General features: G+C 34.6%; 1 protein-coding gene and 1 long non-coding RNA gene across 3 annotated transcripts in view; one reads left to right on the top strand and one right to left on the bottom strand.

Moving 5' to 3' along the window:
• LOC105334969 (ankyrin repeat domain-containing protein 17) overlaps nucleotides 1-27,028 on the bottom strand; it is a 776,771-nt gene that overhangs the window by 82,612 nt on the left and 667,131 nt on the right. The window lies entirely within an intron of this gene.
• Nucleotides 10,496-14,745, top strand: LOC117692199 (uncharacterized). The gene is made up of 3 exons (XR_010708717.1): nucleotides 10,496-10,834; nucleotides 11,061-11,205; nucleotides 13,464-14,745. It is a non-coding gene; the product is annotated as an uncharacterized lncRNA (long non-coding RNA).

Genomic DNA, 27,028 nt, shown 5'->3' with positions numbered 1-27,028 from the left:
GTGTGTGGGGGGGGGGGGGGGGGGGTTGATTCAAAACATTATTTGTGCAGTTTCTAAAATATTTTACATAAACAAACTAACCATTAATTTATGTCTTAAATGTACGATGTTTACGATTTGGAGTAATATCGCTCATTAATATTCATTTACACTCAAATGTTCAATTGAATAAATACAAGATGGACAAACTTTTATAGGATTAAATTAAAACAGTTCCTGTTTTTACGGCTATATTAACTCAAACACGTTCATATGCATGTAAGTGTGCGTCGCAGTGTGAGAATCTTGTGTATTAAAACCCGCTTAATAACCGCTAGGTAGTGCAGCCGTGGCTGATCTCATCGGCCGTTGGCGAAGGATATATTACGTAAAGGTATATGTACAACGCACAGACAGGCACAGTTCAGAACCCAGGAAGATTTGAAAAGTTTGCAGTATAATGAACATACTCTATCAAATAAAAGTTATTTATTTTAAACTTAAAACCCACAATTGATCTGTGTCTATTATTGCTTTAGATTGAGAGTGACATTGCTTTTATTAATTAACTGAACGATTTCTTAATTGACACCCAATCGTTTAATCCATAAAAAAATTATGTGTAATCAAAACGAAACCAATTATCGAGTTCGCGGCTAAATAAACTCATACATGTATACGAGAGACACAGCTCTCGTGTATTAGATAACCGCTGACCGCTACAGCCGCGAGCATGGTGACCGATTTTCTCGGCCGCGGGCGAGGGAGAGCTTACGTAATGGTACACACACACACAGCTCTGATTCAAGGTAGATTTTAAATGCATGGAGTTAATAAATAAAATGTAATGCATATAGTTTTTTAATTCCATATTTTGTGGTTAAATAGAAAAGAAAAAGAATGTTTTGTTTTCCAATTGCCGTTTTTAATGATTGTGCACTATAAGAACTTAACAACAATGACTTAAACGCCTTAAAAAAGCATGTACTCCAACAAAAACAAATTTCTTATAAATTAATGCCTCCTGTATAAACCAGCATACTTTCTGCGGCAACTTTATGCCAGTTGTACGCACAAAGACTTTCGTTAACTTGTCTAATGAAAACAGGTACATGTCAACATGTAAAGCTTTTTACACTCATACTACACAAATCACTTACAAAATAATATTGTTACGACCTTTATGAGATCCCAACAAACAACTTTTCCAGCGACATCCATATCAAAATCCTAACCGTTTTTGAGTTATTAAGCAAAAACTTTTAGGGGCTATTGGCCCTTAATCTAAGGGGCCAGCCCTTTTTTATTAGTGTCAAATGAAAGCCCTTGATATTCTGCACAACTTTTATTCTACATGTCTTAACAAAATATTTTTCGTTAAAAAGATATAAAGGAAAACATGTCTAAATTTTTGCACTTTTTGGAATCCTGTTTTTTGACCCCCTACCTTTTCCTAAATAAGGAACGTAATCCAAAAACAAAAACCGATGTATACAACTTCAATGTCTTTGTTATTCAAATTCGTTAGATTCCCATTCCCTGCTATTATAGTCTCGGAGCCTTTGTCTGGAAACCAAAGGCCCTAAAAAAATTTAAAAGGGGAATAACTCGTTAACGGAAAGGGAATTCTAACTTCTATGAATTGATGAAGATAGTGTTTTGTAAAGTCCATTAGCCCTGAAAATTTGAGCAAAAACTGTTCAGAAATGAGCACGATATGAAGCCTCAAAGTTCGCGTCTAGGAAGAAAAAAAAAAAAAAGAAAAATAAGAATAATCTTAACCCGCACAATAATAGAAAGGTCTTCCGTTGGAAACGGAAGACCTTAATTAAAAATATTGTGTTGCTCTCAGAAGACTACCAATTGCCTTAGGTACCACTATTGATGTTAAGTTTCTCTCAGTGACATTATAAATAGACAAAAAATACTAATGTGTTTTATTTCACTCAATAGACAGTATTCATAGGTCAGTGTACTGAATGATACCAGGTAAATAGGTGCTAAGTTGTTGTGTTGCTCTCAGTGGAATGTATGAATTGTGTCGGGTACTAATGTTTAACTGTTTTGTTGCTCTTAGTAGACCGTACCAATAGCATTGGATACTTGGTATCAACTGCATCATCATTTGCCTTGAGTACTGTTATAAAACTGGATTGTACAACTGTTCAGTTGCTTTCAGTATACATGTAGCTACCAATTGGTTTGGTTCTTTAGAATAATGTTGTGTTGCTCTCAGTTGACCATATCGATGGCTTAGGATTCTGATGTATTACTATTATGTTGCTCTCCAAGGACAGTGTTAATCGTATTGTGCAACATATGTGTACGGTAACTTACGTGTTTCTCTGATTAGACGGTATCAATTGCCTGAGTTACTGTTGTACAATTGGTAGCTCTTCCAATGACATTTGATCAAAAGGCTAAATTACTTATTGAAAACTGTTGTGTTAATCCTAGTGAACTGTATCATTGCCTAAGATGTTATTATGAAATGCCATGTTGGTCTCATTGGATGATAGGAATTTGTTCTTAGAGATTCACATCAATAGCCTAATGTACTATTGTACAATTAATATTAGAGATGTTGTGTTGCTCTCAGAAGACTACCAATTGCCTTAGGTACCACTATTGATGTTAAGTTTCTCTCAGTGACATTATAAATAGACAAAAAATACTAATGTGTTTTATTTCACTCAATAGACAGTATTCATAGGTCAGTGTACTGAATGATACCAGGTAAATAGGTGCTAAGTTGTTGTGTTGCTCTCAGTGGAATGTATGAATTGTGTCGGGTACTAATGTTTGACTGTTTTGTTGCTCTTAGTAGACCGTACCAATAGCATTGGATACTTGGTATCAACTGCATCATCATTTGCCTTGAGTACTGTTATAAAACTGGATTGTACAACTGTTCAGTTGCTTTCAGTATACATGTAGCTACCAATTGGTTTGGTTCTTTAGAATAATGTTGTGTTGCTCTCAGTTGACCATATCGATGGCTTAGGATTCTGATGTATTACTATTATGTTGCTCTCCAAGGACAGTGTTAATCGTATTGTGTAACATATGTGTACGGTAACTTACGTGTTTCTCTGATTAGACGGTATCAATTGCCCGAGTTACTGTTGTACAATTGGTAGCTCTTCCAATGACATTTGATCAAAAGGCTAGATTACTTATTGAAAACTGTTGTGTTAATCCTAGTGAACTGTATCATTGCCTAAGATGTTATTATGAAATGCCATGTTGGTCTCATTGGATGATAGGAATTTGTTCTTAGAGATTCACATCAATAGCCTAATGTACTATTGTACAATTAATATTAAAAATGTTGTGTTGCTCTCAGAAGACTACCAATTGCCTTAGGTACCACTATTGATGTTAAGTTTCTCTCAGTGACATTATAAATAGACAAAAAATACTAATGTGTTTTATTTCACTCAATAGACAGTATTCATAGGTCAGTGTACTGAATGATACCAGGTAAATAGGTGCTAAGTTGTTGTGTTGCTCTCAGTGGAATGTACGAATTGTGTCGGGTACTAATGTTTGACTGTTTTGTTGCTCTTAGTAGACCGTACCAATAGCATTGGATACTTGGTATCAACTGCATCATCATTTGCCTTGAGTACTGTTATAAAACTGGATTGTACAACTGTTCAGTTGCTTTCAGTATACAAGTAGCTACCAATTGGTTTGGTTCTTTAGAATAATGTTGTGTTGCTCTCAGTTGACCATATCGATGGCTTAGGATTCTGATGTATTACTATTATGTTGCTCTCCAAGGACAGTGTTAATCGTATTGTGTAACATATGTGTACGGTAACTTACGTGTTTCTCTGATTAGACGGTATCAGTTGCCTGAGTTACTGTTGTACAATTGGTAGCTCTTCCAATGACATTTGATCAAAAGGCTAGATTACTTATTGAAAACTGTTGTGTTAATCCTAGTGAACTGTATCATTGCCTAAGATGTTATTATGAAATGCCATGTTGGTCTCATTGGATGATAGGAATTTGTTCTTAGAGATTCACATCAATAGCCTAATGTACTATTGTACAATTAATATTAGAGATGTTGTGTTGCTCTCAGAAGACTACCAATTGCCTTAGGTACCACTATTGATGTTAAGTTTCTCTCAGTGACATTATAAATAGACAAAAAATACTAATGTGTTTTATTTCACTCAATAGACAGTATTCATAGGTCAATGTACTGAATGATACCAGGTAAATAGGTGCTAAGTTGTTGTGTTGCTCTCAGTGGAATGTATGAATTGTGTCGGGTACTAATGTTTGACTGTTTTGTTGCTCTTAGTAGACCGTACCAATAGCATTGGATACTTGGTATCAACTGCATCATCATTTGCCTTGAGTACTGTTATAAAACTGGATTGTACAACTGTTCAGTTGCTTTCAGTATACATGTAGCTACCAATTGGTTTGGTTCTTTAGAATAATGTTGTGTTGCTCTCAGTTGACCATATCGATGGCTTAGGATTCTGATGTATTACTATTATGTTGCTCTCCAAGGACAGTGTTAATCGTATTGTGTAACGTATGTGTACGGTAACTTACGTGTTTCTCTGATTAGACGGTATCAATTGCCCGAGTTACTGTTGTACAATTGGTAGCTCTTCCAATGACATTTGATCAAAAGGCTAGATTACTTATTGAAAACTGTTGTGTTAATCCTAGTGAACTGTATCATTGCGTTAGATGTTATTACAGTGTTTGAAATGCCTTGTTGGTCTCATTGGATGATAGGAATTTGTTCTTAGAGATTCACATCAATAGCCTAGTGTACTATTGTACAATTATTATGTTTCTCTTTGAGGACCTTATCAATAAGCTAGGGTATCATGCATTACATAATATGGTTTTCTTAGGTGAACATATGTTTAGCCTACTGTACTAAGGTGCAATGGTTATATTCTTACCAGAAGGTTTATGAATAGACAAGTTATATTAATGTATAGATGTTGTGTTGCTCTCAGAAGACTACCAATTGCCTTAGGTACCACTATTGATGTTAAGTTTCTCTCAGTGACATTATAAATAGACAAAAAATACTAATGTGTTTTATTTCACTCAATAGACAGTATTCATAGGTCAGTGTACTGAATGATACCAGGTAAATAGGTGCTAAGTTGTTGTGTTGCTCTCAGTGGAATGTATGAATTGTGTCGGGTACTTATGTTTGACTGTTTTGTTGCTCTTAGTAGACCGTACCAATAGCATTGGATACTTGGTATCAACTGCATCATCATTTGCCTTGAGTACTGTTATAAAACTGGATTGTACAACTGTTCAGTTGCTTTCAGTATACAAGTAGCTACCAATTGGTTTGGTTCTTTAGAATAATGTTGTGTTGCTCTCAGTTGACCATATCGATGGCTTAGGATTCTGATGTATTACTATTATGTTGCTCTCCAAGGACAGTGTTAAACGTATTGTGTAACATATGTGTACGGTAACTTACGTGTTTCTCTGATTAGACGGTATCAGTTGCCTGAGTTACTGTTGTACAATTGGTAGCTCTTCCAATGACATTTGATCAAAAGGCTAGATTACTTATTGAAAACTGTTGTGTTAATCCTAGTGAACTGTATCATTGCCTAAGATGTTATTATGAAATGCCATGTTGGTCTCATTGGATGATAGGAATTTGTTCTTAGAGATTCACATCAATAGCCTAATGTACTATTGTACAATTAATATTAGAGATGTTGTGTTGCTCTCAGAAGACTACCAATTGCCTTAGGTACCACTATTGATGTTAAGTTTCTCTCAGTGACATTATAAATAGACAAAAAATACTAATGTGTTTTATTTCACTCAATAGACAGTATTCATAGGTCAATGTACTGAATGATACCAGGTAAATAGGTGCTAAGTTGTTGTGTTGCTCTCAGTGGAATGTATGAATTGTGTCGGGTACTAATGTTTGACTGTTTTGTTGCTCTTAGTAGACCGTACCAATAGCATTGGATACTTGGTATCAACTGCATCATCATTTGCCTTGAGTACTGTTATAAAACTGGATTGTACAACTGTTCAGTTGCTTTCAGTATACATGTAGCTACCAATTGGTTTGGTTCTTTAGAATAATGTTGTGTTGCTCTCAGTTGACCATATCGATGGCTTAGGATTCTGATGTATTACTATTATGTTGCTCTCCAAGGACAGTGTTAATCGTATTGTGTAACATATGTGTACGGTAACTTACGTGTTTCTCTGATTAGACGGTATCAATTGCCCAAGTTACTGTTGTACAATTGGTAGCTCTTCCAATGACATTTGATCAAAAGGCTAGATTACTTATTGAAAACTGTTGTGTTAATCCTAGTGAACTGTATCATTGCCTAAGATGTTATTATGAAATGCCATGTTGGTCTCATTGGATGATAGGAATTTGTTCTTAGAGATTCACATCAATAGCCTAATGTACTATTGTACAATTAATATTAGAGATGTTGTGTTGCTCTCAGAAGACTACCAATTGCCTTAGGTACCACTATTGATGTTAAGTTTCTCTCAGTGACATAATAAATAGACAAAAAATACTAATGTGTTTTATTTCACTCAATAGACAGTATTCATAGGTCAATGTACTGAATGATACCAGGTAAATAGGTGCTAAGTTGTTGTGTTGCTCTCAGTGGAATGTATGAATTGTGTCGGGTACTAATGTTTGACTGTTTTGTTGCTCTTAGTAGACCGTACCAATAGCATTGGATACTTGGTATCAACTGCATCATCATTTGCCTTGAGTACTGTTATAAAACTGGATTGTACAACTGTTCAGTTGCTTTCAGTATACATGTAGCTACCAATTGGTTTGGTTCTTTAGAATAATGTTGTGTTGCTCTCAGTTGACCATATCGATGGCTTAGGATTCTGATGTATTACTATTATGTTGCTCTCCAAGGACAGTGTTAATCGTATTGTGTAACATATGTGTACGGTAACTTACGTGTTTCTCTGATTAGACGGTATCAATTGCCCGAGTTACTGTTGTACAATTGGTAGCTCTTCCAATGACATTTGATCAAAAGGCTAGATTACTTATTGAAAACTGTTGTGTTAATCCTAGTGAACTGTATCATTGCCTAAGATGTTATTATGAAATGCCATGTTGGTCTCATTGGATGATAGGAATTTGTTCTTAGAGATTCACATCAATAGCCTAATGTACTATTGTACAATTAATATTAGAGATGTTGTGTTGCTCTCAGAAGACTACCAATTGCCTTAGGTACCACTATTGATGTTAAGTTTCTCTCAGTGACATAATAAATAGACAAAAAATACTAATGTGTTTTATTTCACTCAATAGACAGTATTCATAGGTCAATGTACTGAATGATACCAGGTAAATAGGTGCTAAGTTGTTGTGTTGCTCTCAGTGGAATGTATGAATTGTGTCGGGTACTAATCTTTGACTGTTTTGTTGCTCTTAGTAGACAGTACCAATAGCATTGGATACTTGGTATCAACTGCATCATCATTTGCCTTGAGTACTGTTATAAAACTGGATTGTACAACTGTTCAGTTGCTTTCAGTATACATGTAGCTACCAATTGGTTTGGTTCTTTAGAATAATGTTGTGTTGCTCTCAGTTGACCATATCGATGGCTTAGGATTCTGATGTATTACTATTATGTTGCTCTCCAAGGACAGTGTTAATCGTATTGTGTAACATATGTGTACGGTAACTTACGTGTTTCTCTGATTAGACGGTATCAATTGCCCGAGTTACTGTTGTACAATTGGTAGCTCTTCCAATGACATTTGATCAAAAGGCTAGATTACTTATTGAAAACTGTTGTGTTAATCCTAGTGAACTGTATCATTGCCTAAGATGTTATTATGAAATGCCATGTTGGTCTCATTGGATGATAGGAATTTGTTCTTAGAGATTCACATCAATAGCCTAATGTACTATTGTACAATTAATATTAGAGATGTTGTGTTGCTCTCAGAAGACTACCAATTGCCTTAGGTACCACTATTGATGTTAAGTTTCTCTCAGTGACATTATAAATAGACAAAAAATACTAAACACAATCCAAATCAAAAAAGGAAAATCAAAATTCCTTTTTTTTAACCCTGTTTTTCATATCTGCATCCATTTGCACCCCTTTTTGCCAAAATTAAGCCTTTACAAGTCAAAGTTTATGGAATTTTTCCTGCATCATTGACATTTAAATGCATTACACAGATATTTAAAATGAGTAACGTTCCTCTTTACCTAAACTAAAATCTAGATCTACATTTCATATGAGGAACGTTCCTCTTTTCACTTCAACAGAAATCATCACACAGAATCTGAGGAACGTTCCTCGTTTCACTTTAACAGAAATCTTCACAAAGAATCTGAGGAACGTTCCTCGTTTCACTTTAACAGAAATCTTCACAAAGAATCTGAGGAACGTTCCTCTTTTCACTTTAACAGAAATCTTCACAAGGAATCTGAGGAACGTTCCTCTTTTCACTTCAACAGAAATTCTGACAATTCGTCTGAGGAACGTTCCTCTTTTCACTTCAACAGAAATCTTGACAAGTCATCTGAGGAACGTTCCTCTTTTCACTTCTTTATATAAACTGAAATCCTGACAAAGAATCTGAGGAACGTTCCTGACTTGAAATCTTTACACTGTATCTTAGAAACGTTTCTCATTTCACTTCATCTGAAAGCTACATAAGGTATCTGATGAACGTACAATCTTTCACAAGTTGATTGTTTACTTTTTACATGAAATCTGTATAAAGCATCCGAGGAACGTTCCTCTTTTTCCTTAAATTGAAATCTTTACAATGCATTCGAGGAAAGTTCCTCATTTCATTTAACAAAATGTTTACTTCTCACCCAAGGACTTCAAAACATTTCCTTTTTTAGTATTTTAATCATTACCCAAACTATGACTGGCAACAATCCTCTCTGTAAAACTAATAAAAGACAAATTGAAACAACGATTTTGACAAACCAAAAGTAAGCTAATTAATCATTCTTAAGGAGACTCAGAGTCTCAATTGACGTCATCGTAAGACGTTGACTTCGAGGTGGATAACATCGATTTTGAAGATCTAGAAGAGGCGAAATGATTAAAATACTTCTGAACATTTTTCTAAGGATTCACTTTTTAAAAAAATAATTTTTATAATAAATAAATTTTAAAAATATAGAAACGTTACATGATAACCTGAATATTTGAACATTTTACTCTGCATTTGTGTTTTACGACATTGAAACTATTTCCTTTAAGTATTGTGCAATACCTTGTGCAGAGGGCGCAAAATTGTAAACCCGCGACTGACCTTAAGTTTATTGTTTCTATACCCCCCCCCCCCAAACAAAGTTTAGGGGGTATATAAGAATCACCTTGTCCGTCCGTCTGACTATCCGTCTGTTTGTCTTCTGTGCAATTGGACTTTAAAAAGTTTTGCTTAAATTAATTGTAAATAATTGATGTGCGATTGTCAACATTTTACTGAAAAATCCTGATTTTATTTTTAATATCTATCATGATGCAAATTGATTTGATACATTGCGGTGATTATTATTGCAGGGATGATTTTCACTAAAACCCCTATTGCACTTGTGGCTATAAGCACAATTGAAATTTAGAAGACATGCTAATTATGTCACTTATTAAATAACTTGTTTAACAAGTGTGCAAAATTACTCCTGATGATAGCGGGTTTGCAGCTCATAATTTAACAATTTTAAATATAAAATCAAAAACTTTGTGTCAAGCCGCTGAAACAGCAATATGATGTTGGTTAAGTAATATAAGGACTGATGAAAAAGGGTGCACACACACACACACACACACACACACACACTCACACACACTGTAAACTCGAGGTCACAACTCTAAGCACATTATGAGCACTCAGTTGGAGCGCAGTCATTTGTTAGTAAAAGTTTGTAGGAATGCAGTTACACGCTGCAGGAGCTGAGTAGAAATCCCTTGGTCAACTGTCACATTTTCACCTTGTAAAAATTTAAAATACAACAGTACAATGTTTTTGAATTTCCCAGCGAACCCACGGCGATTCCAGAAATATAACAGTATCGTGAAACTCTGGGGGAATGCAATCTGGTGTGACAGGACCTAAGCTTTGAGAAAACCATCAGGTTACCAGAAATTTGCATTTGTCAAATTCTTTGAGCTGGATGATAGTAACAAACATTATTAGGATGTAAAATTTGAATTACAGTTCTCATATGAAATGCAATCATTATATTAATATACATGTAAATTATATTATCTTACACTAGCTAACAAATACCCCCACCCCCTTCCTAATAAAATCACAACATACACGAGCCATAATTCAATAGTGTACTCGTAGTTTTGATAAATCTACAAATCTACCTCTGGTATTAAGTAGGATATTTTAGGTAAAAAAAAAAAACCAACTCACTTTTTGGCTTTCTTGGAGTACCTCATGTTTATCAACTAGAAAATATCTAATATCAAAATACTCCAGTATATTCTTTAAATGTCATGACCTAAAGCCCATATTCCTCTGCTTCATTTGGTTTGCTAATGTCACCGCCGGCCATTTCAAGCTGAGTAACAACTTGTTGTTACATGCACATGCTAAGGTCCTCTATCAGATGTCAATCACTAACTGGATGCTGATAAGATGTTCGGGGTGTGCTAATAATAGTAACTGTGTGAAATTTGAGAGCTTTCAACAGCAGATCACTGCTTTAGGAACAGATGCAAAATGTGGTCGCAAATTTAATTTAAGATCAACGCTGCATGTGTACTTTATGAAGCAGAACAGAAATATTGTTTGGAAATTGCAGTTGCAAACTTTGCAGGATGCATGCATCAAGGTAATAAATACTTTTATTATATCCAAACGTTTAAAATACATAACTGAGTTTCTTTTGCTCTTCTGCTAATTTACTACAATCAAGGTAATTGCAAATCTAAAGCATTTAAATTAAATTGATACAAAATTCTTGATTATCTGATATTTTAAAAAATTATTGTAATCATCAAATTTTGAAAATGATGTGCAAAATTAAAATGTAATCATAATACAATGTAATGTTATAGGTGATGATGATTGGCAGTGACAAAATATTTTGCCTGGTGGATTTTGATTTGAAATCACTGCATTTGAATTGTTTGCTGGTCTAGAGGATGGGGAGCATTAATTTGGACAGAGCTTGATCGGGATGGAAGATGCTTGAAGATTAAGGTTTGTTATTCTTAATTTAAAATTAATCTCACACTATAGCTGTCCTTCTGGGACTACTCCCATAAGGCTCTTTTGAAACAGCGTAATCTGCTAGCCACTTCTCATTTTACAGGTTATCAATTTCCCCTACAAATGCTTATCAACAGACAACGCCATTGCTAGGAATATGGCCCTCTTGGGACAAATGAATTCAGTAACACTATAAACTCCATTTACATGATGTGAGTTTTAGATCTTACAAATCAGACTTTGTAAATAGGAAAATCATAAACAGATATTAGGTCATATGGAATAGGAACATGCTCTATTTAAGAAAAAGTTAAATATTAAATATATGATTAATCTGCCAAAATGAATTATCACACAATTGTAACCTGTACAAATGTGAAAGGATTAATCTAATGAGTGCACAGGGGCCCATTTCACAAAGCAAACTTAAGACTAAGTTATATCTTAGGAAAGAACTTTTTCCTAAGTTCATTACTTATCCGTTTCACTATTCCAGTTGTATATTATGAATTTTAACTTTAAGACAGGTAAATTGATGTTTTAGGAACAAACTTAACATGGCGACTGTTTATATTATATTGAAATGAATTATATGCACAATTAAGTTGAACAAAAATACTAGATAACGGGTATCATTAAGACTTTTTCACTTTACTTCTAATTTATTTAAACATGTTTAATTGAATAAATTCAATAGGATTGGACAACAGGCATAGCCTATGTATGTCCTCTTCTTGTTATATATCCACTTTACTTCTAAACTGAAAACATTAGAACTATCAAATTATTCATATATTTCTTCAATTAATTTCTTTGGTGTAGACTTTTAATTTTTACATTTTTTTTAGATTATCTGGTTGCACGCGCAGATGGATAGCGGGTATATAGTTATAGCTAGTGCACTGATGATAATTAAGTTATTCATGCCTGAGAATTACTGATATCTTAAAAAGGAATAAATACTACATAAATACTCAATTAAAGAATGACTGGATGATTTGTCCTATCCCTCCACGAAAATAGCTTTTCTTTTAGGGGAGAAATGTTAGGTGTTTTCTTCATCTTATTTTTTTTGTCGGGGGAGGGGGGAAGGGGGGTAGGGGATAGGAATTACCGCAAATTAAGTGATTTGGGAATATTGATGCTAAATCATCCTTATAATGTTGTTTCATTCAGAATTTTTTGCCTTTTATCCTCAGTTCTTCTATCAGCCAAGATGCATTTATTTGCAGTGTTTTCTTTAAAAAAAACACACCACCCTATTTTTAAATCAACCCTTTCAAGCAGGCACGTAGCATCAGGGTGTAGGAGGGACCCCCCCCCCCCCTTAACTTTTTCTGTAAACAATTTTCTTAAATTTACATATCAAAAAGTGAATAAACATGGAGTCCCCCCCCCCATTTTTTGGGGAGCATGTAAAATATTGAAGAGAATTTTGATGAAACAAACATAAAGTCCTTAGTATAACAAGTCAGAATTTATGCTGAGCAAATATTCTGAATAATTTATGCTTCTAAATTTCAAACAAAAATAAGTTTGCCCAAGCTCATCAAGCTTATTTACTGAATTCTAGTATTCCCTTGCTGCAACATTAAATTGATAGGATGAACAGAATCTGAATTATACAGCTCTCTTGTTTGACGTGGTTAATAATTCCTGCTTTATTTAAGTTATGCAAATTCCATCTGCTCAGCTGTCTGGCTTAAAACAAATAATTTAGAGCTGTGAACCATTCTCATACTCACAAGAATGTTCGGCCCCGATAACAATAGCTTTGGGATTTGATGTGAAGTGTTAAGATCTGTCGCCATCCAAAAAAAATAATGCAATAATACCAATGTGTTTTAAGATTAGAGCAGAAATTCAAGAGTATATTGATGTTTGGTAGATTCAAATCAAACTCATGCTTAATTATCCTGCTTGGATTCTGTAAATGTTTCAACATATTTAGGTATATAGGTATATATATTTGTTGTACAAATCTCTCTCTCATTCTCTCTCTCTCTCTCTCTCTTGTGCTACATCTCTCTAATTTCTCTCTCTCTTTCAAGTTAAGCAGGGAAAAACTTATGTGACCTTTAATATACTTGGTATTTCTTCTTAAAGAATGTCAATACCTAAATGTATGTTTGAGAATTTGTGTGTTGTTAACAAAAATAAGAATTACAACCAGATCTTCATTATGAAATGAAATAACAGGAAGTTATTTAGCGATGATGAGTTTTAATGGAAATATGTATTATACATAGATTCTATAGAAGATCTGGACATCCCCCCTGGGAGGAAATCAATGAGGCCACAGAAAAGTTCAAAAGCCATCCAGCTAGTCACACAGTATGAACAGAAGATAAACAGAACAGAAGATAAACCTTGATTCATGTCAACCATGTATCAAAGACCGAATTAAGTGAAAGTGCTTTCTGGAATATGCAGCTCTACTTGGGAACTCCATCCTGAATTTGATGGATGCGAGCTTTATGATTTTAGTAATTATAAAATCATATGCACTGAGACAATTATTAATATAGTTAAATTTTTAATTATATAAACATCTAATCCAATTACAAACTAAACTTGATATTTAATATAAAAAGAAATATTAAAATTGGTATTCTTAATTACATGCCTATGTATTTTTATTGAAAACAATTAGTTATAGTTTGATCTACAATACAAGATCAATATTTGACACCAATTAATATACATGTATTTGCCGCTTAAAAAATACACAAGGGGCACCCAAAAATGCCGCGATATAAAATATTAAAAATTCAAAATCTTTTTTACTTTATATCGAGTAATCAACTTAGAAAATTTTAGCTGATCATCATCAGGACTGAGCGATAGTCAAGTACTCGAGTACTTGTTAACATCCTTAATATTTTCGTAAAGTATAACATGTTTAAATGCCTATTTAATTTAAGATTACCGGTATTTTGCTTATTGCTGTTTTTACTTTCAAATGTAGGAAATTGGAACATTCTTCAGGTACCATGTAAAGGTTTCAGTTAAAGAGAAAAGAGGAACGTTCCTCAAGAATTTCCTCGTGAAGATTTCAGTTGTAGTGAAAAGAGGAACGTTCCTCAGATGACTTGTCAAGATTTCAGTTGGAGTGAAAAAAGGAACGTTCCTCAGATGACTTGTCAAGATTTCTGTTAAAGTGAAAAGAGGAACGTTCCTCAGATTCTTTGTGAAGATTTCTGTTAAAGTGAAAAGAGGAACGTTCCTCAGATTCTTTGTGAAGATTTCTGTTGAAGTGAAAAGAGGAACGTTCCTCAGATGAAATGTATAGATTTTAGTTTAGGTAAAGAGGAACGTTCTTCTGATGCTTCATAAGTTTTTATAAGAATAAGAGGAACGTTACTCATTTTAAATGTCTGTGTAATGCATTTAAATGTCAATGATTCAGGAAAATTCCATGAACTTTGACTTGTAAAGGCTTATTTTTGGCAGAAAAGGGTTTATATGGATGCAGATATGAAAAACGGGGTCAAAAAAAAGGAATTTTGATTTTCCTTTTTTGATTTGGATTGTGTTACTAATGTGTTTTATTTCACTCAATAGACAGTATTCATAGGTCAATGTACTGAATGATACCAGGTAAATAGGTGCTAAGTTGTTGTGTTGCTCTCAGTGGAATGTACGAATTGTGTCGGGTACTAATGTTTGACTGTTTTGTTGCTCTTAGTAGACCGTACCAATAGCATTGGATACTTGGTATCAACTGCATCATCATTTGCCTTGAGTACTGTTATAAAACTGGATTGTACAACTGTTCAGTTGCTTTCAGTATACATGTAGCTACCAATTGGTTTGGTTCTTTAGAATAATGTTGTGTTGCTCTCAGTTGACCATATCGATGGCTTAGGATTCTGAGGTATTACTATTATGTTGCTCTCCAAGGACAGTGTTAATCGTATTGTGTAACATATGTGTACAGTAACTTACGTGTTTCTCTGATTAGACGGTATCAATTGCCCGAGTTACTGTTGTACAATTGGTAGCTCTTCCAATGAGATTTGATCAAAAGGCTAGATTACTTATTGAAAACTGTTGTGTTAATCCTAGTGAACTGTATCATTGCGTAAGATGTTATTACAGTGTTTGAAATGCCTTGTTGGTCTCATTGGATGATAGGAATTTGTTCTTAGAGATTCACATCAATAGCCTAGTGTACTATTGTACAATTTTTATGTTTCTCTCAGAGGACCTTATCAATAAGCTAGGGTATCATGCATAACATAATATGGTTTTCTTAGGTGAACATATGTTTAGCCTACTGTACTAAGGTGCAATGGTTATATTCTTACCAGAAGGTTTATGAATAGACAAGTTATATTAATGTATAGATGTTGTGTTGCTCTCAGAAGACTACCAATTGCCTTAGGTACCACTATTGATGTTAAGTTTCTCTCAGTGACATTATAAATAGACAAAAAATACTAATGTGTTTTATTTCACTCAATAGACAGTATTCATAGGTCAATGTACTGAATGATACCAGGTAAATAGGTGCTAAGTTGTTGTGTTGCTCTCAGTGGAATGTATGAATTGTGTCGGGTACTAATGTTTGACTGTTTTGTTGCTCTTAGTAGACCGTACCAATAGCATTGGATACTTGGTATCAACTGCATCATCATTTGCCTTGAGTACTGTTATAAAACTGGATTGTACAACTGTTCAGTTGCTTTCAGTATACAAGTAGCTACCAATTGGTTTGGTTCTTTAGAATAATGTTGTGTTGCTCTCAGTTGACCATATCGATGGCTTAGGATTCTGATGTATTACTATTATGTTGCTCTAGAAGGACAGTGTTAATCGTATTGTGTAACATATGTGTACGGTAACTTACGTGTTTCTCTGATTAGACGGTATCAATTGCCTGAGTTACTGTTGTACAATTGGTAGCTCTTCCAATGACATTTGATCAAAAGGCTAGATTACTTATTGAAAACTGTTGTGTTAATCCTAGTGAACTGTATCATTGCCTAAGATGTTATTATGAAATGCCATGTTGGTCTCATTGGATGATAGGAATTTGTTCTTAGAGATTCACATCAATAGCCTAATGTACTATTGTACAATTAATATTAGAGATGTTGTGTTGCTCTCAGAAGACTACCAATTGCCTTAGGTACCACTATTGATGTTAAGTTTCTCTCAGTGACATTATAAATAGACAAAAAATACTAATGTGTTTTATTTCACTCAATAGACAGTATTCATAGGTCAGTGTACTGAATGATACCAGGTAAATAGGTGCTAAGTTGTTGTGTTGCTCTCAGTGGAATGTATGAATTGTGTCGGGTACTAATGTTTGACTGTTTTGTTGCTCTTAGTAGACCGTACCAATAGCATTGGATACTTGGTATCAACTGCATCATCATTTGCCTTGAGTACTGTTATAAAACTGGATTGTACAACTGTTCAGTTGCTTTCAGTATACATGTAGCTACCAATTGGTTTGGTTCTTTAGAATAATGTTGTGTTGCTCTCAGTTGTCCATATCGATGGCTTAGGATTCTGATGTATTACTATTATGTTGCTCTCCAAGGACAGTGTTAATCGTATTGTGTAACATATGTGTACGGTAACTTACGTGTTTCTCTGATTAGACGGTATCAATTGCCCGAGTTACTGTTGTACAATTGGTAGCTCTTCCAATGACATTTGATCAAAAGGCTAGATTACTTATTGAAAACTGTTGTGTTAATCCTAGTGAACTGTATCATTGCGTTAGATGTTATTACAGTGTTTGAAATGCCTTGTTGGTCTCATTGGATGATAGGAATTTGTTCTTAGAGATTCACATCAATAGCCTAGTGTACTATTGTACAATTATTATGTTTCTCTTTGAGGACCTTATCAATAAGCTAGGGTATCATGCATTACATAATATGGTTTTCTTAGGTGAACATATGTTTAGCCTACTGTACTAAGGTGCAATGGTTATATTCTTACCAGAAGGTTTATGAATAGACAAGTTATATTAATGTATAGATGTTGTGTTGCTCTCAGAAGACTACCAATTGCCTTAGGTACCACTATTGATGTTAAGTTTCTCTCAGTGACATTATAAATAGACAAAAAATACTAATGTGTTTTATTTCACTCAATAGACAGTATTCATAGGTCAGTGTACTGAATGATACCAGGTAAATAGGTGCTAAGTTGTTGTGTTGCTCTCAGTGGAATGTATGAATTGTGTCGGGTACTTATGTTTGACTGTTTTGTTGCTCTTAGTAGACCGTACCAATAGCATTGGATACTTGGTATCAACTGCATCATCATTTGCCTTGAGTACTGTTATAAAACTGGATTGTACAACTGTTCAGTTGCTTTCAGTATACAAGTAGCTACCAATTGGTTTGGTTCTTTAGAATAATGTTGTGTTGCTCTCAGTTGACCATATCGATGGCTTAGGATTCTGATGTATTACTATTATGTTGCTCTCCAAGGACAGTGTTAAACGTATTGTGTAACATATGTGTACGGTAACTTACGTGTTTCTCTGATTAGACGGTATCAGTTGCCTGAGTTACTGTTGTACAATTGGTAGCTCTTCCAATGACATTTGATCAAAAGGCTAGATTACTTATTGAAAACTGTTGTGTTAATCCTAGTGAACTGTATCATTGCCTAAGATGTTATTATGAAATGCCATGTTGGTCTCATTGGATGATAGGAATTTGTTCTTAGAGATTCACATCAATAGCCTAATGTACTATTGTACAATTAATATTAGAGATGTTGTGTTGCTCTCAGAAGACTACCAATTGCCTTAGGTACCACTATTGATGTTAAGTTTCTCTCAGTGACATTATAAATAGACAAAAAATACTAATGTGTTTTATTTCACTCAATAGACAGTATTCATAGGTCAATGTACTGAATGATACCAGGTAAATAGGTGCTAAGTTGTTGTGTTGCTCTCAGTGGAATGTATGAATTGTGTCGGGTACTAATGTTTGACTGTTTTGTTGCTCTTAGTAGACCGTACCAATAGCATTGGATACTTGGTATCAACTGCATCATCATTTGCCTTGAGTACTGTTATAAAACTGGATTGTACAACTGTTCAGTTGCTTTCAGTATACATGTAGCTACCAATTGGTTTGGTTCTTTAGAATAATGTTGTGTTGCTCTCAGTTGACCATATCGATGGCTTAGGATTCTGATGTATTACTATTATGTTGCTCTCCAAGGACAGTGTTAATCGTATTGTGTAACATATGTGTACGGTAACTTACGTGTTTCTCTGATTAGACGGTATCAATTGCCTGAGTTACTGTTGTACAATTGGTAGCTCTTCCAATGACATTTGATCAAAAGGCTAGATTACTTATTGAAAACTGTTGTGTTAATCCTAGTGAACTGTATCATTGCCTAAGATGTTATTATGAAATGCCATGTTGGTCTCATTGGATGATAGGAATTTGTTCTTAGAGATTCACATCAATAGCCTAATGTACTATTGTACAATTAATATTAGAGATGTTGTGTTGCTCTCAGAAGACTACCAATTGCCTTAGGTACCACTATTGATGTTAAGTTTCTCTCAGTGACATAATAAATAGACAAAAAATACTAATGTGTTTTATTTCACTCAATAGACAGTATTCATAGGTCAATGTACTGAATGATACCAGGTAAATAGGTGCTAAGTTGTTGTGTTGCTCTCAGTGGAATGTATGAATTGTGTCGAGTACTAATGTTTGACTGTTTTGTTGCTCTTAGTAGACCGTACCAATAGCATTGGATACTTGGTATCAACTGCATCATCATTTGCCTTGAGTACTGTTATAAAACTGGATTGTACAACTGTTCAGTTGCTTTCAGTATACATGTAGCTACCAATTGGTTTGGTTCTTTAGAATAATGTTGTGTTGCTCTCAGTTGACCATATCGATGGCTTAGGATTCTGATGTATTACTATTATGTTGCTCTCCAAGGACAGTGTTAATCGTATTGTGTAACATATGTGTACGGTAACTTACGTGTTTCTCTGATTAGACGGTATCAATTGCCCGAGTTACTGTTGTACAATTGGTAGCTCTTCCAATGACATTTGATCAAAAGGCTAGATTACTTATTGAAAACTGTTGTGTTAATCCTAGTGAACTGTATCATTGCCTAAGATGTTATTATGAAATGCCATGTTGGTCTCATTGGATGATAGGAATTTGTTCTTAGAGATTCACATCAATAGCCTAATGTACTATTGTACAATTAATATTAGAGATGTTGTGTTGCTCTCAGAAGACTACCAATTGCCTTAGGTACCACTATTGATGTTAAGTTTCTCTCAGTGACATAATAAATAGACAAAAAATACTAATGTGTTTTATTTCACTCAATAGACAGTATTCATAGGTCAATGTACTGAATGATACCAGGTAAATAGGTGCTAAGTTGTTGTGTTGCTCTCAGTGGAATGTATGAATTGTGTCGGGTACTAATGTTTGACTGTTTTGTTGCTCTTAGTAGACAGTACCAATAGCATTGGATACTTGGTATCAACTGCATCATCATTTGCCTTGAGTACTGTTATAAAACTGGATTGTACAACTGTTCAGTTGCTTTCAGTATACATGTAGCTACCAATTGGTTTGGTTCTTTAGAATAATGTTGTGTTGCTCTCAGTTGACCATATCGATGGCTTAGGATTCTGATGTATTACTATTATGTTGCTCTCCAAGGAAAGTGTTAATCGTATTGTGTAACATATGTGTACGGTAACTTACGTGTTTCTCTGATTAGACGGTATCAATTGCCCGAGTTACTGTTGTACAATTGGTAGCTCTTCCAATGACATTTGATCAAAAGGCTAGATTACTTATTGAAAACTGTTGTGTTAATCCTAGTGAACTGTATCATTGCCTAAGATGTTATTATGAAATGCCATGTTGGTCTCATTGGATGATAGGAATTTGTTCTTAGAGATTCACATCAATAGCCTAATGTACTATTGTACAATTAATATTAGAGATGTTGTGTTGCTCTCAGAAGACTACCAATTGCCTTAGGTACCACTATTGATGTTAAGTTTCTCTCAGTGACATTATAAATAGACAAAAAATACTAATGTGTTTTATTTCACTCAATAGACAGTATTCATAGGTCAATGTACTGAATGATACCAGGTAAATAGGTGCTAAGTTGTTGTGTTGCTCTCAGTGGAATGTACGAATTGTGTCGGGTACTAATGTTTGACTGTTTTGTTGCTCTTAGTAGACCGTACCAATAGCATTGGATACTTGGTATCAACTGCATCATCATTTGCCTTGAGTACTGTTATAAAACTGGATTGTACAACTGTTCAGTTGCTTTCAGTATACATGTAGCTACCAATTGGTTTGGTTCTTTAGAATAATGTTGTGTTGCTCTCAGTTGACCATATCGATGGCTTAGGATTCTGAGGTATTACTATTATGTTGCTCTCCAAGGACAGTGTTAATCGTATTGTGTAACATATGTGTACCGTAACTTACGTGTTTCTCTGATTAGACGGTATCAATTGCCCGAGTTACTGTTGTACAATTGGTAGCTCTTCCAATGAGATTTGATCAAAAGGCTAGATTACTTATTGAAAACTGTTGTGTTAATCCTAGTGAACTGTATCATTGCGTAAGATGTTATTACAGTGTTTGAAATGCCTTGTTGGTCTCATTGGATGATAGGAATTTGTTCTTAGAGATTCACATCAATAGCCTAGTGTACTATTGTACAATTTTTATGTTTCTCTCAGAGGACCTTATCAATAAGCTAGGGTATCATGCATAACATAATATGGTTTTCTTAGGTGAACATATGTTTAGCCTACTGTACTAAGGTGCAATGGTTATATTCTTACCAGAAGGTTTATGAATAGACAAGTTATATTAATGTATAGATGTTGTGTTGCTCTCAGAAGACTACCAATTGCCTTAGGTACCACTATTGATGTTAAGTTTCTCTCAGTGACATTATAAATAGACAAAAAATACTAATGTGTTTTATTTCACTCAATAGACAGTATTCATAGGTCAATGTACTGAATGATACCAGGTAAATAGGTGCTAAGTTGTTGTGTTGCTCTCAGTGGAATGTATGAATTGTGTCGGGTACTAATGTTTGACTGTTTTGTTGCTCTTAGTAGACCGTACCAATAGCATTGGATACTTGGTATCAACTGCATCATCATTTGCCTTGAGTACTGTTATAAAACTGGATTGTACAACTGTTCAGTTGCTTTCAGTATACAAGTAGCTACCAATTGGTTTGGTTCTTTAGAATAATGTTGTGTTGCTCTCAGTTGACCATATCGATGGCTTAGGATTCTGATGTATTACTATTATGTTGCTCTAGAAGGACAGTGTTAATCGTATTGTGTAACATATGTGTACGTTAACTTACGTGTTTCTCTGAGTAGACGGTATCAATTGCCTGAGTTACTGTTGTACAATTGGTAGCTCTTCCAATGACATTTGATCAAAAGGCTAGATTACTTATTGAAAACTGTTGTGTTAATCCTAGTGAACTGTATCATTGCCTAAGATGTTATTATGAAATGCCATGTTGGTCTCATTGGATGATAGGAATTTGTTCTTAGAGATTCACATCAATAGCCTAATGTACTATTGTACAATTAATATTAGAGATGTTGTGTTGCTCTCAGAAGACTACCAATTGCCTTAGGTACCACTATTGATGTTAAGTTTCTCTCAGTGACATTATAAATAGACAAAAAATACTAATGTGTTTTATTTCACTCAATAGACAGTATTCATAGGTCAGTGTACTGAATGATACCAGGTAAATAGGTGCTAAGTTGTTGTGTTGCTCTCAGTGGAATGTATGAATTGTGTCGGGTACTAATGTTTGACTGTTTTGTTGCTCTTAGTAGACCGTACCAATAGCATTGGATACTTGGTATCAACTGCATCATCATTTGCCTTGAGTACTGTTATAAAACTGGATTGTACAACTGTTCAGTTGCTTTCAGTATACATGTAGCTACCAATTGGTTTGGTTCTTTAGAATAATGTTGTGTTGCTCTCAGTTGTCCATATCGATGGCTTAGGATTCTGATGTATTACTATTATGTTGCTCTCCAAGGACAGTGTTAATCGTATTGTGTAACATATGTGTACGGTAACTTACGTGTTTCTCTGATTAGACGGTATCAATTGCCTGAGTTACTGTTGTACAATTGGTAGCTCTTCCAATGACATTTGATCAAAAGGCTAGATTACTTATTGAAAACTGTTGTGTTAATCCTAGTGAACTGTATCATTGCGTAAGATGTTATTACAGTGTTTGAAATGCCTTGTTGGTCTCATTGGATGATAGGAATTTGTTCTTAGAGATTCAGATCAATAGCCTAGTGTACTATTGTACAATTATTATGTTTCTCTCAGAGGACCTTATCAATAAGCTAGGGTATCATGCATAACATAATATGGTTTTCTTAGGTGAACATATGTTTAGCCTACTGTACTAAGGTGCAATGGTTATATTCTTACCAGAAGGTTTATGAATAGACAAGTTATATTAATGTATAGATGTTGTGTTGCTCTCAGAAGACTACCAATTGCCTTAGGTACCACTATTGATGTTAAGTTTCTCTCAGTGACATTATAAATAGACAATAAATACTAATGTGTTTTATTTCACTCAATAGACAGTATTCATAGGTCAATGTACTGAATGATACCAGGTAAATAGGTGCTAAGTTGTTGTGTTGCTCTCAGTGGAATGTACGAATTGTGTCGGTTACTAATGTTTGACTGTTTTGTTGCTCTTAGTAGACCGTACCAATAGCATTGGATACTTGGTATCAACTGCATCATCATTTGCCTTGAGTACTGTTATAAAACTGGATTGTACAACTGTTCAGTTGCTTTCAGTATACAAGTAGCTACCAATTGGTTTGGTTCTTTAGAATAATGTTGTGTTGCTCTCAGTTGACCATATCGATGGCTTAGGATTCTGATGTATTACTATTATGTTGCTCTCCAAGGACAGTGTTAATCGTATTGTGTAACATATGTGTACGGTAACTTACGTGTTTCTCTGATTAGACGGTATCAATTGCCTGAGTTACTGTTGTACAATTGGTAGCTCTTCCAATGACATTTGATCAAAAGGCTAGATTACTTATTGAAAACTGTTGTGTTAATCCTAGTGAACTGTATCATTGCCTAAGATGTTATTATGAAATGCCATGTTGGTCTCATTGGATGATAGGAATTTGTTCTTAGAGATTCACATCAATAGCCTAATGTACTATTGTACAATTAATATTAGAGATGTTGTGTTGCTCTCAGAAGACTACCAATTGCCGTAGGTACCACTATTGATGTTAAGTTTCTCTCAGTGACATAATAAATAGACAAAAAATACTAATGTGTTTTATTTCACTCAATAGACAGTATTCATAGGTCAATGTACTGAATGATACCAGGTAAATAGGTGCTAAGTTGTTGTGTTGCTCTCAGTGGAATGTATGAATTGTGTCGGGTACTAATGTTTGACTGTTTTGTTGCTCTTAGTAGACCGTACCAATAGCATTGGATACTTGGTATCAACTGCATCATCATTTGCCTTGAGTACTGTTATAAAACTGGATTGTACAACTGTTCAGTTGCTTTCAGTATACATGTAGCTACCAATTGGTTTGGTTCTTTAGAATAATGTTGTGTTGCTCTCAGTTGTCCATATCGATGGCTTAGGATTCTGATGTATTACTATTATGTTGCTCTCCAAGGACAGTGTTAATCGTATTGTGTAACATATGTGTACGGTAACTTACGTGTTTCTCTGATTAGACGGTATCAATTGCCTGAGTTACTGTTGTACAATTGGTAGCTCTTCCAATGACATTTGATCAAAAGGCTAGATTACTTATTGAAAACTGTTGTGTTAATCCTAGTGAACTGTATCATTGCGTAAGATGTTATTACAGTGTTTGAAATGCCTTGTTGGTCTCATTGGATGATAGGAATTTGTTCTTAGAGATTCAGATCAATAGCCTAGTGTACTATTGTACAATTATTATGTTTCTCTCAGAGGACCTTATCAATAAGCTAGGGTATCATGCATAACATAATATGGTTTTCTTAGGTGAACATATGTTTAGCCTACTGTACTAAGGTGCAATGGTTATATTCTTACCAGAAGGTTTATGAATAGACAAGTTATATTAATGTATAGATGTTGTGTTGCTCTCAGAAGACTACCAATTGCCTTAGGTACCACTATTGATGTTAAGTTTCTCTCAGTGACATTATAAATAGACAATAAATACTAATGTGTTTTATTTCACTCAATAGACAGTATTCATAGGTCAATGTACTGAATGATACCAGGTAAATAGGTGCTAAGTTGTTGTGTTGCTCTCAGTGGAATGTACGAATTGTGTCGGTTACTAATGTTTGACTGTTTTGTTGCTCTTAGTAGACCGTACCAATAGCATTGGATACTTGGTATCAACTGCATCATCATTTGCCTTGAGTACTGTTATAAAACTGGATTGTACAACTGTTCAGTTGCTTTCAGTATACAAGTAGCTACCAATTGGTTTGATTCTTTAGAATAATGTTGTGTTGCTCTCAGTTGACCATATCGATGGCTTAGGATTCTGATGTATTACTATTATGTTGCTCTCCAAGGACAGTGTTAATCGTATTGTGTAACATATGTGTACGGTAACTTACGTGTTTCTCTGATTAGACGGTATCAATTGCCTGAGTTACTGTTGTACAATTGGTAGCTCTTCCAATGACATTTGATCAAAAGGCTAGATTACTTATTGAAAACTGTTGTGTTAATCCTAGTGAACTGTATCATTGCCTAAGATGTTATTATGAAATGCCATGTTGGTCTCATTGGATGATAGGAATTTGTTCTTAGAGATTCACATCAATAGCCTAATGTACTATTGTAAAATTAATATTAGAGATGTTGTGTTGCTCTCAGAAGACTACCAATTGCCGTAGGTACCACTATTGATGTTAAGTTTCTCTCAGTGACATAATAAATAGACAAAAAATACTAATGTGTTTTATTTCACTCAATAGACAGTATTCATAGGTCAATGTACTGAATGATACCAGGTAAATAGGTGCTAAGTTGTTGTGTTGCTCTCAGTGGAATGTATGAATTGTGTCGGGTACTAATGTTTGACTGTTTTGTTGCTCTTAGTAGACCGTACCAATAGCATTGGATACTTGGTATCAACTGCATCATCATTTGCCTTGAGTACTGTTATAAAACTGGATTGTACAACTGTTCAGTTGCTTTCAGTATACATGTAGCTACCAATTGGTTTGGTTCTTTAGAATAATGTTGTGTTGCTCTCAGTTGACCATATCGATGGCTTAGGATTCTGATGTATTACTATTATGTTGCTCTCCAAGGACAGTGTTAATCGTATTGTGTAACATATGTGTACGGTAACTTACGTGTTTCTCTGATTAGACGGTATCAATTGCCCGAGTTACTGTTGTACAATTGGTAGCTCTTCCAATGACATTTGATCAAAAGGCTAGATTACTTATTGAAAACTGTTGTGTTAATCCTAGTGAACTGTATCATTGCGTAAGATGTTATTACAGTGTTTGAAATGCCTTGTTGGTCTCATTGGATGATAGGAATTTGTTCTTAGAGATTCACATCAATAGCCTAGTGTACTATTGTACAATTATTATGTTTCTCTCAGAGGACCTTATCAATAAGCTAGGGTATCATGCATAACATAATATGGTTTTCTTAGGTGAACATATGTTTAGCCTACTGTACTAAGGTGCAATGGTTATATTCTTACCAGAAGGTTTATGAATAGACAAGTTATATTAATGTATAGATGTTGTGTTGCTCTCAGAAGACTACCAATTGCCTTAGGTACCACTATTGATGTTAAGTTTCTCTCAGTGACATTATAAATAGACAAAAAATACTAATGTGTTTTATTTCACTCAATAGACAGTATTCATAGGTCAGTGTACTGAATGATACCAGGTAAATAGGTGCTAAGTTGTTGTGTTGCTCTCAGTGGAATGTATGAATTGTGTCGGGTACTAATGTTTGACTGTTTTGTTGCTCTTAGTAGACCGTACCAATAGCATTGGATACTTGGTATCAACTGCATCATCATTTGCCTTGAGTACTGTTATAAAACTGGATTGTACAACTGTCGACAGTTGCTTTCAGTATACATGTAGCTACCAATTGGTTTGGTTCTTTAGAATAATGTTGTGTTGCTCTCAGTTGACCATATCGATGGCTTAGGATTCTGATGTATTACTATTATGTTGCTCTCCAAGGACAGTGTTAATCGTATTGTGTAACATATGTGTACGGTAACTTACGTGTTTCTCTGATTAGACGGTATCAATTGCCCGAGTTACTGTTGTACAATTGGTAGCTCTTCCAATGACATTTGATCAAAAGGCTAGATTACTTATTGAAAACTGTTGTGTTAATCCTAGTGAACTGTATCATTGCGTAAGATGTTATTACAGTGTTTGAAATGCCCTGTTGGTCTCATTGGATGATAGGAATTTGTTCTTAGAGATTCACATCAATAGCCTAGTGTACTATTGTACAATTATTATGTTTCTCTCAGAGGACCTTATCAATAAGCTAGGGTATCATGCATAACATAATATGGTTTTCTTAGGTGAACATATGTTTAGCCTACTGTACTAAGGTGCAATGGTTATATTCTTACCAGAAGGTTTATGAATAGACAAGTTATATTAATGTATAGATGTTGTGTTGCTCTCAGAAGACTACCAATTGCCTTAGGTACCACTATTGATGTTAAGTTTCT

The sequence above is a fragment of the Magallana gigas genome, chromosome 8, assembly GCF_963853765.1.
Source record: "Magallana gigas chromosome 8, xbMagGiga1.1, whole genome shotgun sequence".
Lineage (NCBI taxonomy): Eukaryota > Metazoa > Mollusca > Bivalvia > Ostreida > Ostreidae > Magallana > Magallana gigas.
Note: the sequence above shows the minus strand (reverse complement) of the source record. Positions and strands in the feature narration are given on the sequence as shown.